The sequence below is a fragment of the Choloepus didactylus genome, chromosome 17 (assembly GCF_015220235.1).
Source record: "Choloepus didactylus isolate mChoDid1 chromosome 17, mChoDid1.pri, whole genome shotgun sequence".
Taxonomy (NCBI): domain Eukaryota; kingdom Metazoa; phylum Chordata; class Mammalia; order Pilosa; family Megalonychidae; genus Choloepus; species Choloepus didactylus.
In genome coordinates, this window is record NC_051323.1 from 50,398,101 (window position 1) to 50,414,941 (window position 16,841).

The window sequence follows — 16,841 nt, forward strand, 5'->3', positions numbered from 1 at the left end:
TGACTGTTGTCAAGTCACTTTGCAATCCTGGTCCTCAAGGTTTTGTTTTCCAGTTCGATTTCCTCTTTCTTGACCTGCCTAACTCACTTTTCCCCCTCCTGCTGTGCCATTGACCCCGGAATCCACTCTGGACAGGGCGGGGAGTGCGGTGGGGGGTATCTTGGAGCTTTAGCCCTTTGGAACATACAGAAAAATCAGTTAGTAAGTAAGATGGAAGAAAGAACTGGGATTGAGAACCAGTTACCTAGAACAGAAGTGAAGGAGGTAGAGAGAGGTGAGGGGATAGTGAGAAAGCAGAGGATCTGGGTGATTCCTCTAGCTGACATCCATGACCCTCCAACCATAGGCTGGGAAAGAGTCATCAGCACTGAAAAGTGCAGTCTTTGAGAGGCCGAGCAGATTTTGGGAGGGGTGCAGGAGCCCTGGGATAATTCCAGGCAAAAAGCAAGTAGCCACATTCTCCCAACACACACTGCAGGGGATTTGACAGGACACTATCACGGGGATCAAAGGCAGGCTGATCATTCTGTGTTTTTTTGTAATTTTCTTGAAATTAGAATTTTTCTTCACAGATAACTTATTGGTAAGTTAATGTATTTATTTACATGTATCCTCCTCCTTTCTTTAACTCATGTTTGTATAGTATGTAACCTTCTGTATTTTTTCATGCTGTGCTATTCTATGACATACAAACACATGTGGAACAGACATGTGTCTCTATTTATACACTATTTTCAATTTCTGTTTTACAAAATGGGAATCTTCTCTGCAATCTAGCTTTCTTTTTCATCCAACAGTATATCATGGGAATTTTTCCAAGTCCATTTCTATAGTTCAAATTCACTTTTAGTAATGGCATAAAATTCCATGGCACCAACATACCATAATGTATGATATTTCCTGATTCATGGGCATTTTCTTTGCCTCCAGCTTTTTGCCACTAGGAACAATGCTGCAAGAACCATTCTTATAGAAGTATCCTTATGAAAGATTTTAAATTGTTGCCAGATTGCTTTTAAGAAAGGATGTGACAATCCACATTTCTACCAGCAGTATTTGAAAGTCCTCCTTTCCATACAGCCTTTGGGAAGTGTATTAAAGGGCTCAGATTTAGATAAAGCAATGCATCACTCTCTAGCCCAGTGGTAGTCCATGCATTTTTCAAACTCAGATTTTCAGCTGACCGTGGTATCCAGCTGCAGATGATAGTGGCTGATTGCTATCAGGTGTGGCCTGTTTTGTTTTTGTTTTTTTCAAGCTGCGTTATGGACTCAGTGGGGAATGTTTTAAATCTCAAAGCCAGGAGCTTCCTGTTGCAGGAGCAGACTCAGTTTACACTTGACCAGTTATGTGGGATGTTAATGGCACCGCACTTCCAAGTCATTCCAAGGATATTTCTTGGAAATTGTGACATGAAGTACTTCTTGATTTAACTTGCTTCTTAATCCAGCTCTGAGCATCAGTTTCAGAGCCTTTAGGTGGAACATTTGTAGAAAGATTTCCTCCAGATATTCCTTTGATAGCTGATTTGAGGTGGTGCTTGGGGGTGGAATGGCATTTTCGATGAAAAAAGATGTCCTTATCCCTCATTCCAGAGACATATTTCCTCCTCTGTAAAATGAATAGTGTGGGCTCTGTGGGTGTCTAATGTTCTTTTCAGCCATGACACTGTGAACTTGAGAGTAAAAAATGTCATTATGGGAATAATATAGAACAATGTGTGGGATAGCCTGGGGAAAAATAAAGAAATTTTATTATATATGAAATTACTTTTATCAAAATAACCTAATTATCTATCATTATAAAATCAAAATTAAACAATTTTTTCCCAAGGCTGAATGATGAACGGATGATGTGCTGAATTCCTGTAACTCTTTAATGTGGCCAGTAGATGGCGGCATTGCTCTACAATGTTAATAAAAAACCATACTACATTTTCAGGTGAAGTAGACCTGCAGGAGGCTGCTGAACTGGCTGCTCAATAAGAATTACACAATGCAAGGGACTTCTGAAATGATGTAGTGCAATACCTTTTATTTTATTTTAATTGCACAAATACATTTTAGTTGTAAAGGATCTAAGTTTTATATATGTCCCCCTTTCCCTCCTCCTGGCTATTCTCCCTCCCCTGGCTCAGAGATAACCAGTAGTTAACACTTTGGGGTACATCCTACAGTCCTTTCCATGTATGTATACACATTGTTTATGTACATGTTTGCATATATCTTTTCTTAATAAACATCAATGCAACCTCCTCATTTTGTAAATGAAGAAACATACAGTACAGGATTTGGAGCCAGTGTTGTTTTGTGGGAAGAGCCTATGCTATGGAGTCAGACAGACTGGGGTTTTAAATTTTGCTTTTGCAACTTAGTAGTTGTCAACTTTGGCCAAGCTATTGAGGTTCAGTTTCCTCGTGTCAAAAGCTTTTCAAGGGGATGAAATAAGCTGGATATGTGCAAATGTTTCTAGCCCAGTGCCTGGCACTTAGAAGACTGGCAATGGCCTTAAGTATTAGTTTTCTCCCCTATCACTTTGTTTGCCAAGTTCACACAACTCATTAGTGGAAAATCACTGTCCTCTCCATCCTGTGCCTCCTAGGAAACTTTGAAAGATGTCAGTGTGGGTACACACACATAATCAAATATAAACTCCACGTAAGGACCCAAAAACCTATGGGTATGAATCCTGCAGTTCACAAAGCCCCCCCGGCCTCTGGATCTGATGAGACCAGACATTCCTCTTTCATTGTACCCAGCTGAACGAGTGATGGCTCTTTTATTCTTTTGCCTGTAGATGTGTATCTCACTTAAGGCCATCACACAGATTTCCTCAGGATGAGGAGGGTGCTATAACCTTTGTCAGAAATCATGTCAGAAATTACAGCCTGTGGAGTTAATGGCACCTTGCTCTGCTGCTGTCCATGAAATGGGGATTGTCTTTCCCCTTGGTCCGGATCCTGCCCAGATTGACAGGAGAGCCTGTCTGATGGGGCTTCTGGGATGGGGTCCTGAAACTCCCCTAAGGGATAATCTCAGGAACTTTCCAGAATTGATGTTTTTAGGATGTCTGGAAGGTGTTTCCTGAGATACGGAAGGTTCTATTTTCTACCTGCATAGCAAGGATAAGGAAGCAGACCTCAGAGTAGAATCTTACAATTACTCTTTCAAATCTGCTCCAATACTGTTAATTCTAGAGTTAGCTCACTGTAGGATAAGAATGACTGTTGTCACTATGGTGGGATTTCTCTCCCAGGCAGTGGGTTGGGCCAGCAGCTGCAGGCTTTGGGTTTTAAACATGTCTCTCACCATGATGTATATTCTGAGCTTTCTAATTAAAAGGAGATAGACAATTGGATGATGCGAGTGGAGCTATGGAAGAACCCCTTCATGTTGTAGCAGAACGGAATTAAATACGCTTCTACAAAATTTCCCCTTGAAGAGGCTTAAATGAGCTTAAATGAGACTTATGTATTTTTTTTTCCAGTATTAGAGATAGGCACAACTATAGTCAAGGCTGTGAACTGTGCTCCTAGTAATTCTATTTTAATAGAATTTCTTCTCATTTCCTCGTGAATTGCTGCTGTCGATGTTTTAGCATCTTCTTTGCCAGCGGTCCCCCATTGGGGGATTTTGTCTCCAAGTAGAACTGTATCTAAGCCATTCAGGTAAAAGCTGCCCAGAATTAAGCAGACAGGGCTTGCTAGCCACAGACATATTTAAATGGTTGGTATCTTGCTTCTGCAGGAAGCCAGGCAGCTTTTTAAAATTGTAAAGTCAGCTAAATTGGTGCAGCGCTGCAAACTGATTAGGAAAGCTTTGCTGCTGAATTCTATCACTTTAAAAGTTATGATTCTCAAAATTCTAACAGTTTAGATGCCAAAGAGGAGGGAAGAAAGCCAAACTCGAAGGGGAAAATTTTTGCTTTCCCAAAGCAGGGGCTGCTTCAGCAATGAAAGGAAAGATGGGCTTTGAGCTGCTGCAGTGAGGACAAAGTGCTGCTGGCAACCTGGCACTCCAGGGCCTGTCTGCAAGGTGCAGAGGGGGCCTCTGTCACTTGGGAGGAGCTTGCTTACTCTGAACCCCCCTTGTGGGACCCGGGAATCATGCCCTTCCTTGGGGGAGCAACTCTCCTCGCCAGATGACATCACCCTCGGGAGACGCACCACCAGCTTCACGTCCCTTTTGGTTCCTCCATCTTCCATCTGTTATCCTGGGAATGTTCACATCAGCACTTCCTGAGGAGAGATGAGACAGGGAAAGCGACGGCCAACTTCACCATCATCTCTTGGGTGGTTACTTGGGTCTCATCCCTTTTTCCATAAAGTTCTCTCTTTTTTGGATTTTTCTTTTAAAAATACATTTCTGTTCCCTGGGAATGAATTAGAAATGCTATGTGCAGCTGTCAGAGAGAAAATTTTTTGGGTTTTCATGACTGAGTGGCTCAGTGGTTCAACTTTGAGAAATTGTGTGGTTCACTGGCTGGAGAAGATCCGTTGCGTGTGGTGGTGAAGAGGGTGGGCTCTGGAGTTTACCTGCCCGGGCTGATGCTCACCTCCACTGCTTAGTTGTGACCTTGGCTGAGTCACTTAAGCTCCTTGTGCCTCAGTTTCCTCACCTGTAAAATCAGGGCTAAGAATAATAATACCTGCCTCATAGGGTTGTTGTGAGGATTACATGCTTAAATGTAAAGTGCTCAGTACAATGCCTACCACAGAAGAAGCATGCTATAAATACTTAGCCATAAACATATTATAATCCGCACTTTTTTTCTTCCTTGAAGGAATCACAAACAGTTTGTTAACAAAGTGACCTTTGGGGAGAGACAAAGTAGGAAGGGAGACTTTTCCTTTTGATTTGTATTCCTTAGATGGTTTCATCTTTTAAACCTTTTATTTCTTTCTTTCTTTTTTTTTTTTTTTATCAAAGACCATTAGGATTGACTTATTAGCTTTTTTTTTTTTTTTTAATCTTCATTTTATTGAGATATATTCACATACCACGCAGTCATACAAAACAAATCGTACTTTCGATTGTTTACAGTACCATTACATAGTGGTACATTCATCACCCAAATCAATCCCTGACACCTTCATTAGCACACACACAAAAATAACAAGAATAATAATTAGAGTGAAAAAGAGCAATTGAAGTAAAAAAGAACACTGGGTACCTTTGTCTGTTTGTTTCCTTCCCCTATTTTTCTACTCATCCATCCATAAACTAGACAAAGTGGAGTATGGTCCTTATGGCTTTCCCAATCCCATTGTCACCCCTCATAAGCTACATTTTTATACAACTGTCTTCGAGATTCATGGGTTCTGGGTTGTAGTTTGATAGTTTCAGGTATCCACCACCAGCTACCCCAATTCTTTAGAACCTAAAAAGGGTTGTCTAAAGTGTGCATAAGAGTGCCCACCAGAGTGACCTCTCGGCTCCTTTTGGAATCTCTCTGCCACTGAAGCTTATTTCATTTCCTTTCACATCCCCCTTTTGGTCAAGAAGATGTTCTCCGTCCCACGATGCCAGGTCTACATTCCTCCCTGGGAGTCATATTCCACGTTGCCAGGGAGATTCACTCCCCTGGTTGTCCGATCCCACGTAGAGGGGAGGGCAGTGATTTCACCTTTCAAGTTGGCTTAGCTAGAGAGACAGGGCCACATCTGAGCAACAAAGAGGCATTCGGGAGGAGGCTCTTAGGCACAAACATAGGGAGGCCTAGCCTCTCCTTTGCAGCAACCGTCTTCCCAAGGGTAAAACCTGTGGTAGAGCTCTCAACCCATCAAACCACCAGTCCCCTATGTCTGTGGTCATGTTAGCAACCATGGAGGTGGGGTAGGCCAATACCCCTGCATTCTCCACAGGCTCCTCAAGGGGGGCACTACATCTTTTTTTTTTCCTTGTTTTTCTTTTTCTTTTTTTTTTTTTTAACTTTCCCTTCTTTTTTAAATCAACTGTATGAAAAAAAAAGTTAAAAAGAAAACAAACATACAATAAAAGAACATTTCAAAGAGACCATAACAAGCGAGTAAGAAAAAGACAACTAACCTAAGATAACTGCTTAACTTCCAACATGTTCCTATTTTACCCCAAGAAAGTTACCTAATATAGCAACATTTCTGTGAACTTGCTCCTACTATATCCATCAGAAATTAACAGACTATAGTCATTCCTGGGCATCCCCAGAACGTTAAATAGCTTATCTGTTCTTCTTGGATTATTGTTCCCCCTTCCTTAATTGCTCTCTATTGCTAGTTCCCCTACATTCTACATTATAAACCATTTGTTTTACATTTTTGAAAGTTCACATTAGTGGTAGCATATAATATTTCTCTTTTTGTGCCTGGCTTATTTTGCTCAGCATTATGTCCTCAAGGTTCATCCATGTTGTCATATGTTTCACGAGATCGTTCCTTCTTACTGCCGCGTAGTATTCCATAGTGTGTATATACCACATTTTATTTATCCACTCATCTGTTGAAGGACATTTGGGTTGTTTCCATCTCTTGGCAATTGTGAATAATGCTGCTATGAACATTGGCGTGCAGATATCTGTTCGTGTCACTGCTTTCCGATCTTCCGGGTATATACCGAGAAGTGCAGTCGCTGGATCGAATGGTAACTCTATATCTAGTTTTCTAAGGAACTGCCAGACTGACTTCCAGAGTGGCTGAACCATTATACAGTCCCACCAACAATGAATAAGAGTTCCAATTTCTCCACATCCCCTCCAGCATTTGTAGTTTCCTGTTTGTTTAATGGCAGCCATTCTAACCGGTGTTAGATGGTATCTCATTGTGGTCTTAATTTGCATCTCTCTAATAGCTAGTGAAGCTGAACATTTTTTCATGTGTTTCTTGGCCATTTGTATTTCCTCTTCAGAGAACTGTCTTTTCATATCTTTTGCCCATTTTATAATTGGGCCGTCTGTACTATTGTCATTGAGTTGTAGGATTTCTTTATATATGCAAGATATCAGTCTTTTGTCAGATACATGGTTTCCAAAAATTTTTTCCCATTGAGTTGGCTGCCTCTTTACCTTTCTGAGAAATTCCTTTGAGGTGCAGAAACTTCTAAGCTTGAGGAGTTCCCATTTATCTATTTTCTCTTTTGTTGCTTGTGCTTTGGGTGTAAAGTCTAGGAAGTGGCCGCCTAATACAAGGTCTTGAAGATGTTTTCCTACATTATCTTCTAGGAGTTTTATGGTACTTTCTTTTATATTGAGATCTTTGGTCCATTTTGAGTTAATTTTTGTGTAGGGGGTGAGGTAGGGGTCCTCTTTCCTTCTTTTGGATATGGATATCCAACTCTCCCAGCCCCATTTGTTGAAAAGACCATTATGACTCAGTTCAGTGACTTTGGGGGCCTTATCAAAGATCAGTCGGCCATAGATTCTGAGGGTCTATCTCTGAATTCTCAATTCAATTCCATTGATAAATATGTCTATCTTTGTGCCAGTACCATGCTGTTTTGGCAACTGTGGCTTTATAATAAGCTTCAAAGTCAGGGAGTGTAAGTCCTCCCACTTCGTTTTTCTTTTTTAGAGTGTCTTTAGCAATTCGAGGCATCTTCCCTTTCCAAATAAATTTGATAACTAGCTTTTTCCAAGTCTGCAAAGTAGGTTGTTGGAATTTTGATTGGGATTGCATTGAATCTGTAGATGAGTTTGGGTAGAATTGACATCTTAACGACATTTAGCCTTCCTATCCATGAACATGGAATATTTTTCCATCTTTTAAGGTCCCCTTCTATTTCTTTTAGTAGAGTTATGTAGTTTTCTTTGTATAGGTCTTTTACATCTTTGGTTAAGTTTATTCCTAGGTACTTGATTTTTTTAGTTGCTATTGAAAATGGTATCTTTTTCTTGTGTGTCTCTTCAGTTTGTTCATTTCTAGCATATAGAAACATTACTGACTTATGTGCATTAATCTTGTATCCCGCTACTTTGCTAAATTTGTTTATTAGCTCTAGTAGCTGTATCGTCGATTTCTCAGGGTTTTCTAGATATAAGATTATATCATCTGCAAACAATGACAGTTTTACTTCTTCTTTTCCAATTTGGATGCCTTTTATTTCTTTGTCTTGCCGGATTGCCCTGGCTAGCACTTCCAGCACAATGTTGAATAACAGTGGTGATAGCGGGCATCCTTGTCTTGTTCCTGATCTTAGAGGGAAGGCTTTCAGTCTCTCACCATTGAGTACTATGCTGGCTGTGGGTTTTTCATATATGCTCTTTATCATGTTGAGGAAGTTTCCTTCAATTCCTACCTTTTGAAGTGTTTTTATCAAAAAGGGATGTTGGATTTTGTCAAATGCTTTTTCAGCATCTATTGAGATGATCAATTGATTTTTCCCTTTTGACTCGTTAATGTGTTGTAATACATTGATTGATTTTCTTATGTTGAACCATCCTTGCATGCCTGGAATAAACCCCACTTGGTCATGGTGTATGATTTTTTTAATGTGTCTTTGGATTTGATTTGCAAGTATTTTGTTGAGGATTTTTGCATCTATATTCATTAGGGAGATTGGCCGGTAGTTTTCCTTTTTTGTAGCATCTTTGCCTGGTTTTGGTATTAGATTGATGTTAGCTTCATAAAATGAGTTAGGTAGTGTTCCATTTTCTTCAATGTTTTGAAAGAGTTTGAGTAAGATTGGTGTCAGTTCTTTCTGGAAAGTTTGGTAGAATTCCCCTGTGAAGCCATCTGGGCCTGGGCATTTATTTGTGGGAAGATTTTTGATGACTGATTGGATCTCTTTGCTTGTGATGGGTTGGTTGAGGTCTTCTATTTCTTCTCTGGTCAGTCTAGGTTGTTCATATGTTTCCAGGAAATTGTCCATTTCCTCTACATTATCCAGTTTGTTGCCATACAGTTGTTCATAGTATCCTCTTATAATTTTTTTAATTTCTTCAGGATCTGCAGTTATGTCACCTTTTTCATTCATTATTTTGTTTATATGGGTCTTCTCTCTTTTTGATTTTGTCAGTCTAGCTAGGAGCTTGTCAATCTTGTTGATCTTCTCAAAGAACCAACTTTTGGTGATATTTATCCTCTCTATTGTTTTTTTGTTCTCTATGTCATTTATTTCTGCTTTAATCCTTGTTATCTCTTTTCTTCTACTTGGTTTAGGATTGGTTTGTTGTTCATTTTCTAGCTTCTTCAGTTGATCCATTAGTTCTTTGATTTTGGCTCTTTCTTCCTTTTTAATATATGCGTTTAGTGCTATAAATTTCCCCCTTAGCACTGCTTTTGCTGCATCCCATAGGTTTTGGTATGTTGTGTTCTCATTTTCATTCGTCTCTATATATTTAGCAATTTCTCTTGCTATTTCTTCTTTAACCCACTGATTGTTTAGGAGTGTGTTGTTTAACCTCCAGGTATTTGTGAATTTTCTAAGTCTCTGATGGTTATTGACTTCTAATTGTATTCCACTGTGGTCAGAGAATGTGCTTTCAACAATGTCAATCTTTTTAAATTTATTGAGGCTTGTTTTATGTCCCAGCATATGATCTATTCTGGAGAAAGTTCCATGAGCACTAGAAAAGTATGTGTATCCTGGTGATTTGGGATGTAATGTCCTGTATATGTCTGTTAAATCTAATTCATTTATCAGATTGTTTAGGTTTTCAATTTCCTTATTGGTCTTCTGTCTGGTTGATCTATGTATAGGAGAGAGTGATGTGTTGAAGTCTCCCACAATTATTGTGGAAACATCAATTGCTTCCTTTAGTTTTGCCAGTGTTTCTCTCATGTATTTTGTGGCACCTTGATTGGGTGCATAGACATTTAGGATTGTTATTTCTTCTTGCTGAATTGCCCCTTTTATTAGTATGTAGTGGCCTTCTTTGTCTCTCAAATCGTCCCTGCATTTAAAGTCTATTTTATCTGAGATTAATATTGCTACACCTGCTTTCTTTTGGCTGTAGCTTGCATGAAATATTTTTTTCCATCCTTTCACTTTCAGTTTCTTTGTGTCCCTGTGTCTAAGATGAGTCTCTTGTATGCAACATATTGATGGTTCATTTTTTTTGATCCATTCTGCGAATCTATATCTTTTAATTGGGGAGTTTAATCCATTTACATTCAACATTATAACCGTGAAGGCATTTCTTGAATCAGCCATCATATCCTTTGGTTTATGTTTGTCATATTTTTCCCCTCTGTCTATTAATATCCTTTATTGTACCCATACCGAATCTCTTTAGTACTGAACCTTTCTCCAAGTCTCTCTGTCCTTTCTTTGTTTCTCTGTCTGTAGGGCTCCCTTTAGTATCTCCAGTAGGGCAGGTCTCTTGTTAGCAAATTCTCTCAGCATTTGTTTGTCTGTGAAAAATTGAAGCTCTCCCTCAAATTTGAAGGAGAGCTTTGCTGGATAAAGTATTCTTGGCTGGAAATTTTTCTCACTCAGAATTTTAAATATATCGTGCCACTGCCTTCTCGCCTCCATGGTGGCTGCTGAGTAGTCACTACTTAGCCTTATGCTGTTTCCTTTGTATGTGGTGAATTGCTTTTCTCTTGCTGCTTTCAGAACTTGCTCCTTCTCTTCTGTGTTTGACAGTGTGATCAGTATATGTCTTGGAGTGGGTTTATTTGGATTTATTCTATTTGGAGTTCGCTGAGCATTTATGATTTGTGTATTTATGTTGTTTAGAAGATTTGGGAAGTTTTCCCCAACAATTTCTTTGAATACTCTTCCTAGACCTTTACCCTTTTCTTCCCCTTCTGGGACACCAATGAGTCTTATATTCGGACGTTTCATATTATCTATCATATCCCTGAGGTCCATTTCGAGTTTTTCAATTTTTTTCCCCATTCTTTCTTTTATGCTTTCATTTTCCATTCTGTCATCTTCCAGGTCACTGATTCGTTGTTCAACTTCCTCTAGTCTTGTACTATGAGTGTCCAGAATCTTTTTAATTTGGTCAGCAGTTTCTTTAATTTCCATAAGATCATCCATTTTTTTATTTAGTCTTGCAATGTCTTCTTTATGCTCTTCTAGGGTCTTCTTAATTTCCTTTGTATCCTGTACTAGGGTCTCATTGTTCATCTTTAGTTCTTTGAGTAGCTGCTCTAGGTGCTGTGTCTCTTCTGATCTTTTGACTTGGGTGCTTGGGCTTGGGTTATCCATATCGTCTGGTTTTTTCATATGCTTTATAATTTTCTGTTGTTTTTGGCCTCGTGGCATTTACTGAACTTGATAGGGTTCTTTTAGGATGTGTAGACCAATTAAAGTCCTTATCTCTGATTTATTAGATCTACAGCTTCGTGGAGTACACTTTCTCTAACTAACCAGCAGGTGGCGTCCACGAGCCACCTGTTCTCCACAAGCCAGTTCTCCCCTGCTTAGCCTTTTTGGTGAGTGGGGGAGTGAGTCTTGTGGGGTCCAATTGGTGTACCAAGCTTGCGGGTGTAGTTGGTGTTGCCTGCCCTGTATATGGGGCGTGTTTCTGGGCAGTCAGGGAGGGGGGGGGGTGGCTCTAACAATCAAATCTCCCTGGTGATCCTAGAGTTTTAAAGCTGCTGCAATAGTCTAATCCTTCAGTTCAGTCCTGCCACAGTTTGTCTCTGCCACTGACCCACAAGTCCTTGGTATTGGCGTATGGCTCCTGAGACTTGCAAGTGGGCCCCTCTTCCAGGCTGTGCACCCCGGGTCCTCTGCTGAGGGATGACTCTGCTATGTCACAGGTGAGTGCCGTCCCCCCAGGGCAGTTCTGGGCTGCTGGGCTGTGTAGGGAGGCTCCCAGTCTGCTGAAATGATGGCTGAATGGGGCTTTGTTAATTCACACTGCTCTACCTTCCCAACTCTGGGACAATCAGCTGAGGTTGCAGGGAAGGCTAATGTCCACGCCCAGTTTTGTGGTGTGTGCCTGTTATTTGAAGCACTTCCGTCACACTGGGTTGTCTGGGGCAGCTCTGAGTTATGGGGCTGGCGATGGGCAGGAGTGTTTCCTGTCCACCAGGATGATGGCTGTGAGCGGACACCCCCCTTTTCTTGGGAAGTTGTGGTGTTTAGTGAATTTTCTCAGCCACTGGATTATTGCGTTTTGTCTCAGAGCTCTCTTAGTTCTGCTCTTGACTTGACCTGCCCAAATAGCAAGTCTTTGAAGCTTTCTGTATTGGGCTTCTTAGAGTAATTGTTTTAGAAAATGAAAAAAGGATTAAAAAAAAAAGGGCCCTCCTCAGAGATCTAATGGGTTATTGAAATGCTAAGAGACAAAGCAACCAGGGCCATTAAGGAAAGGTGCACAGGGCAGAGATCAGCTTTTCTTCGGGATTTGCATATGCACCTCAGGGCCTGAGCTCAGGCCTGAGCTCTGCCTTTCCCCTTTCTATGTTCACCAGAACTCCAAAAATCCTCCGCTTTTATTTTGGAGTTTTTCGTGTTGTTTTTTTCTCTATGCCTGTCTCCTCTCTGCTGGGCTGGCTGCTTTCAGATTCTCTGGTGTCTGGTCTCAGTCTATCTATGGTTGGAGTTTGGATCAGTAGAATGAGTTTCCGATAAGGGCTGCCACTGCAGTTCTCCCTTCTCCTTCCCGGAGCTGACAGCCCCTCCTCCCATGGGACTGAGCCTGGCAGAGAGGGGCGCGGGTCCCCTGGCTGCAAAAACTTAGAGATTTCGCTGATCTCAGCAGTTCCACGTTTTCATGAGTGTTGTATGAAGTATGCCCAAAGTCAGATTGCTGTGGTGTCCAGTCGACGCAGTTCCTGGCTTTCTACCTACTTTCCTGGAGGAGTAACTAAAACATACAGCTCACCAGTCTGCCGTCTTGCCCCTCCTCCCTCCCTTTTATTTCTTTTATTTAAAAATTTTAATTAAACATTTTTCCCCCTAGTATTTAAGTGGAAGGACCAGTTCATAGTGTGGAAGAAAAATACTTATCTAGAAATGATGCTTCAATAAATCCATGTCATTTCAGAGTTAAATTTAGTATCAAAGAGCCCAGTTTAGAGGAGTAAAAAACAAATGTGCAAAACATGTACAAATCTTACTTATTACATAATCCCTTCTCCTAAATCCTTTTGATTTGATTGACTTAAATTTACATGGCAATCTGAAGAGCGTCAATCCTAGGAAAGTACTTACAGTGTCTCAAAGAGAAATTGCTTTGCAGGCAGCACCGTGAAATACATCTGGGCGGTGAGTCAACTTTGAGCACATAAATAAGGACAGCACCTAGAAGGCTTGCTAAGGAACAGGTTGCTGGGCTAACCTCCAGACTTGCTGATTCCAGGAGTGGGGTCTGAGAATTTGCATTTCTAACACATTCCCAGGGGAGGTGGATGCTGCTTGTCCAGGGACCATAGGAGAGGGCAGAACCATAGAAGGAGAAGGAGCTTGGATCCTTGGATGCTCTTGTGCAACAGAACTACCTAACCCTGTTTTTCCTCTGGAGTGCTACCATGACAGTGAGATAAACTTTTATCTGTTTGAGCCACAGCTTTTTGTGTGTCTTTGTTTTAGCAGCTGAACCTGTGTCTTAACTAAATATAGATATTAAAGGTAAGTGTTACACAGTAAGGCCAGAGACCTAGGGGGCTGTTAGGTTCCACAGGTGTCATTTTTATTTGGAAAAATAATAAAACAGAGCAATGCTTTGGGTACTCTCTTAGAAATCACTGGAGATCCAAACATTTCTTAAAATGAGCATAAAGATGATGACAACAATGAACATTTACTGATTGCTTATAAGGTGACAGGTACTGAGTACTGTATATGCATTATACCATTTGTTTTCACAACTCTGTGAGGAAGCATTACTGTGATCTCCATTTTGCAGATAAGGAAACTGAAGTTTGGAGCGGTCAAGTAACAGGTCAAGATTCCACGCCCATGCTGCTGACTACTTGGTAATGTCTGCCCTGGCAGATGACTCACTTTCCGATTGGTTTTAGGCTCTGTGCATTGGACTTAACAACATTTGTTAGCAGTAGGGTTCTGTTTAATGTGGGTGGGTTTTTGAATGCAGATACTAATTTTTCCTTTAAACAGCAGCCCTGTACTGCATATTCTAGACTTCTGTGCTGGAACCTGCTGTGGAAACATTTAGTTGGGAGTGAGAAAAGGACAGCATTTAAAAGGAGACAGATGACTCTGGGTTGCCTAGATTTAAGGCTGTGAGAGAAGGTTGAAGGAACACTGGATTCCAGTCTAGTTTGGGTTAACATGCAATCGCCCGTCTACAGGGGGACAACAGTGAGGGAGTGTGTCCGGCAGCAGTTTCAGGCAGTAGTCAGGGTAATGTCCAACTTGTGTGCCTTGGGAGCAATGCCGAACCCCAACAAAACCCCGGCCAGCACGAGTGGGAAGCACTGGTCACCCTCAGAACAAATCCACACATCCCTATGGAAGGCACTTTGGTGCTGTGCCTTCAGGCTGCCTTTTAGAATCAGTTTCATCCCCCTTCTCCTGCCTTTCCTTCAAAAGTTACTTATTCTGTTTCTCATTCTTTTCCTTCATCTATTTATATCAAGAGAGAATGATTTTTTAATTAATTAAACAACAGCTCTTAATTATCTCATTCTTACTTTTGATGGGATTATTAGAATAAGCAATGCCAAGGGCAGGGCATAGCTTGAGTTCTACACAGAGCCTAGGAATGATCGCATTTTTACACGAATTCAAAGCTTTATGAACCACTGTTCCTGAAAATGCTGATTAATCATTGATAGTAACCTGGAGGCCCATAGCATCCTGTTCTTGACTTAACTCTTTTCTATATTTTTCAAGGCTTTAGATCAGGGATCTGTTTAACTTTCTCTGTAAAGGGCCAGATAGTGAATACTTTTGGTTTATGGGCTATATGGTCTCTGTTGCCACTACTCAACTTTGCCATTGTAGTACGAAAGCAGCTACAGACAATACATAAACAAATGAGTGTGGCTGTGTCCCAATAAAACTTTATTTACCAAAACAGGAGGTGGGCCAGATTTGGGAAATGTTGGGGAACAAAGGGGTAACTGACGCTATGCTTTACAGAACCATAATTCAAAGCTCTCTTGACATTCTGCCCCCTGCTAAAGACCACACAATTAAACATGGTAAGGATACTTAGAATATTTTGCATTTTTGGTTCAAACTGTGATCTGTAAATATATAGGATGGGGGTAAACTTGTTGGGAATGAATTTGCATGAAAGAGGAAAGACCTTAGAATCTGGGGATGCATTTGCATGACAAAGGAGATAACCTGCACTGAATGTTGACTGGATGAAGACCGGAGATGTAATAGTTCTGCTGGTCAGAGCATACCTGGAGTGTGGTGTCCAAGGCAGGTGCCTCATTTTAAGAGTCCATTCACAAATTGACTTATCTGAAGGAGGGGGACCAAGGTAGTCAGGGGCCGGGACTCCATCTTCTATGGTGTACAGTGGTCTAAACTGGGTACCTTTAGTCAAAGAAGAGAGGACTAAAGAAAGAAATCATTTTCCTCTTTTATCTGAATTTCTGTCATGAAAAGGAGTTGGGCTTGTGTGTGCTGAAGGACGTGGTGTTTGCACACAGCAGCTGCACAATGAGTACTTGACTGAACAATGTGCAGAGTGGTTACAAGAAGAGAGAGTTCAGGCTTGGGATAGGATAAATGCTTTAACAGTGAGTTGACCGCCAATGGAATGGTTGCTTTAGTTATTTATCCAGCATCCACTGTGTAGCCAGGTCACTGGGTACTGCCTTTCTCTCAGGCGCCAAAGAGTCAGTGAGATGTGAAGTAGGGAATCCAAATTTTTGATATTGTAACAAAACAGCCTTTAACCAAAGATAAAATGACTAAGACCAAATGGGTATTTTATAGTTTGTAAAATCCAATAAAAATTTTCTCTGTTGTGTACAATGTCTTTGGCTGAGCAGGCATTCAAGAATTGAGGGGGATAATAAACACTATTTTCAACAAATTGCTTGTATCATTCAACAGAGAAGAGATAATAATGTCAGTGCTTATAAGTTTGCCAGGTGACCACTGTCACCTGGATCTTGTTACCAAGGTCTTTGAAGGATGGAAGGTGATTCAGAAATGTGTAACCTTATTAGAAGCTCTACAAGAATAGTGAGGTCCTCTTTGCTACCAAACAAATGGTCTCTCTATTCTGCAGCCTCTGCTATCCTCTGGATCAGGTCATGGAACATCTATTGTGTGCCAGGCATAGGTCTAAGCATTTAAAATGTATTGATCCATTTATTCCTCTTCAGTGGTTTTCAATCAGATGATTTTGCTTTCACTAGGGGATATTTGGCAATGTCTAGAGACATTTTTGTTGTTGCAACTGGGGATGGATGGTGCTACTGGCATCCAGTGAATAGAGGCCAGGGATGCTGCTAAACTTTCTACAATGCACAGGACAGCCCCATAGCAAAGAATTGTCAGGCCCAAGATGTCAATAGTGCCAAGGTTGAAAAACCCTACTGGATAGTAGCTGCTACCATCATCCTCATTTTATAGATGGAGAAACTGAGAAGTTAAGTCACTTTCCCATGGTTCCCCAGAGCCAGAAAGTCATGGAGGTAGGATTTAAACTCAGGTAGTGGAACACCATGTGCTTGTAACTACTATACTGTCTTGCCTCTTTATTTAGTGATGTTATAATGCATGTGGCCTAGAAAGTACTATGTGTGGTTGTTATCTTTATTTCCTGGCACCAGCATGAAAATGGAATTCTATTTTCATTCTTGGTTTTACACTTAATAACTTGAGCAAGCAGCCCAGCTCTCTCCTGATGACTTTGTCAGTGGAGTCAGACCAAATGTGTGGGGAGACTCTGAAACCATAGGGGAAAAATGACAACATCCACTCCCCTTCATTGTGATGCTTCTGGTGGCTGACGGCAGAATGGTTACCTGCCGCCTG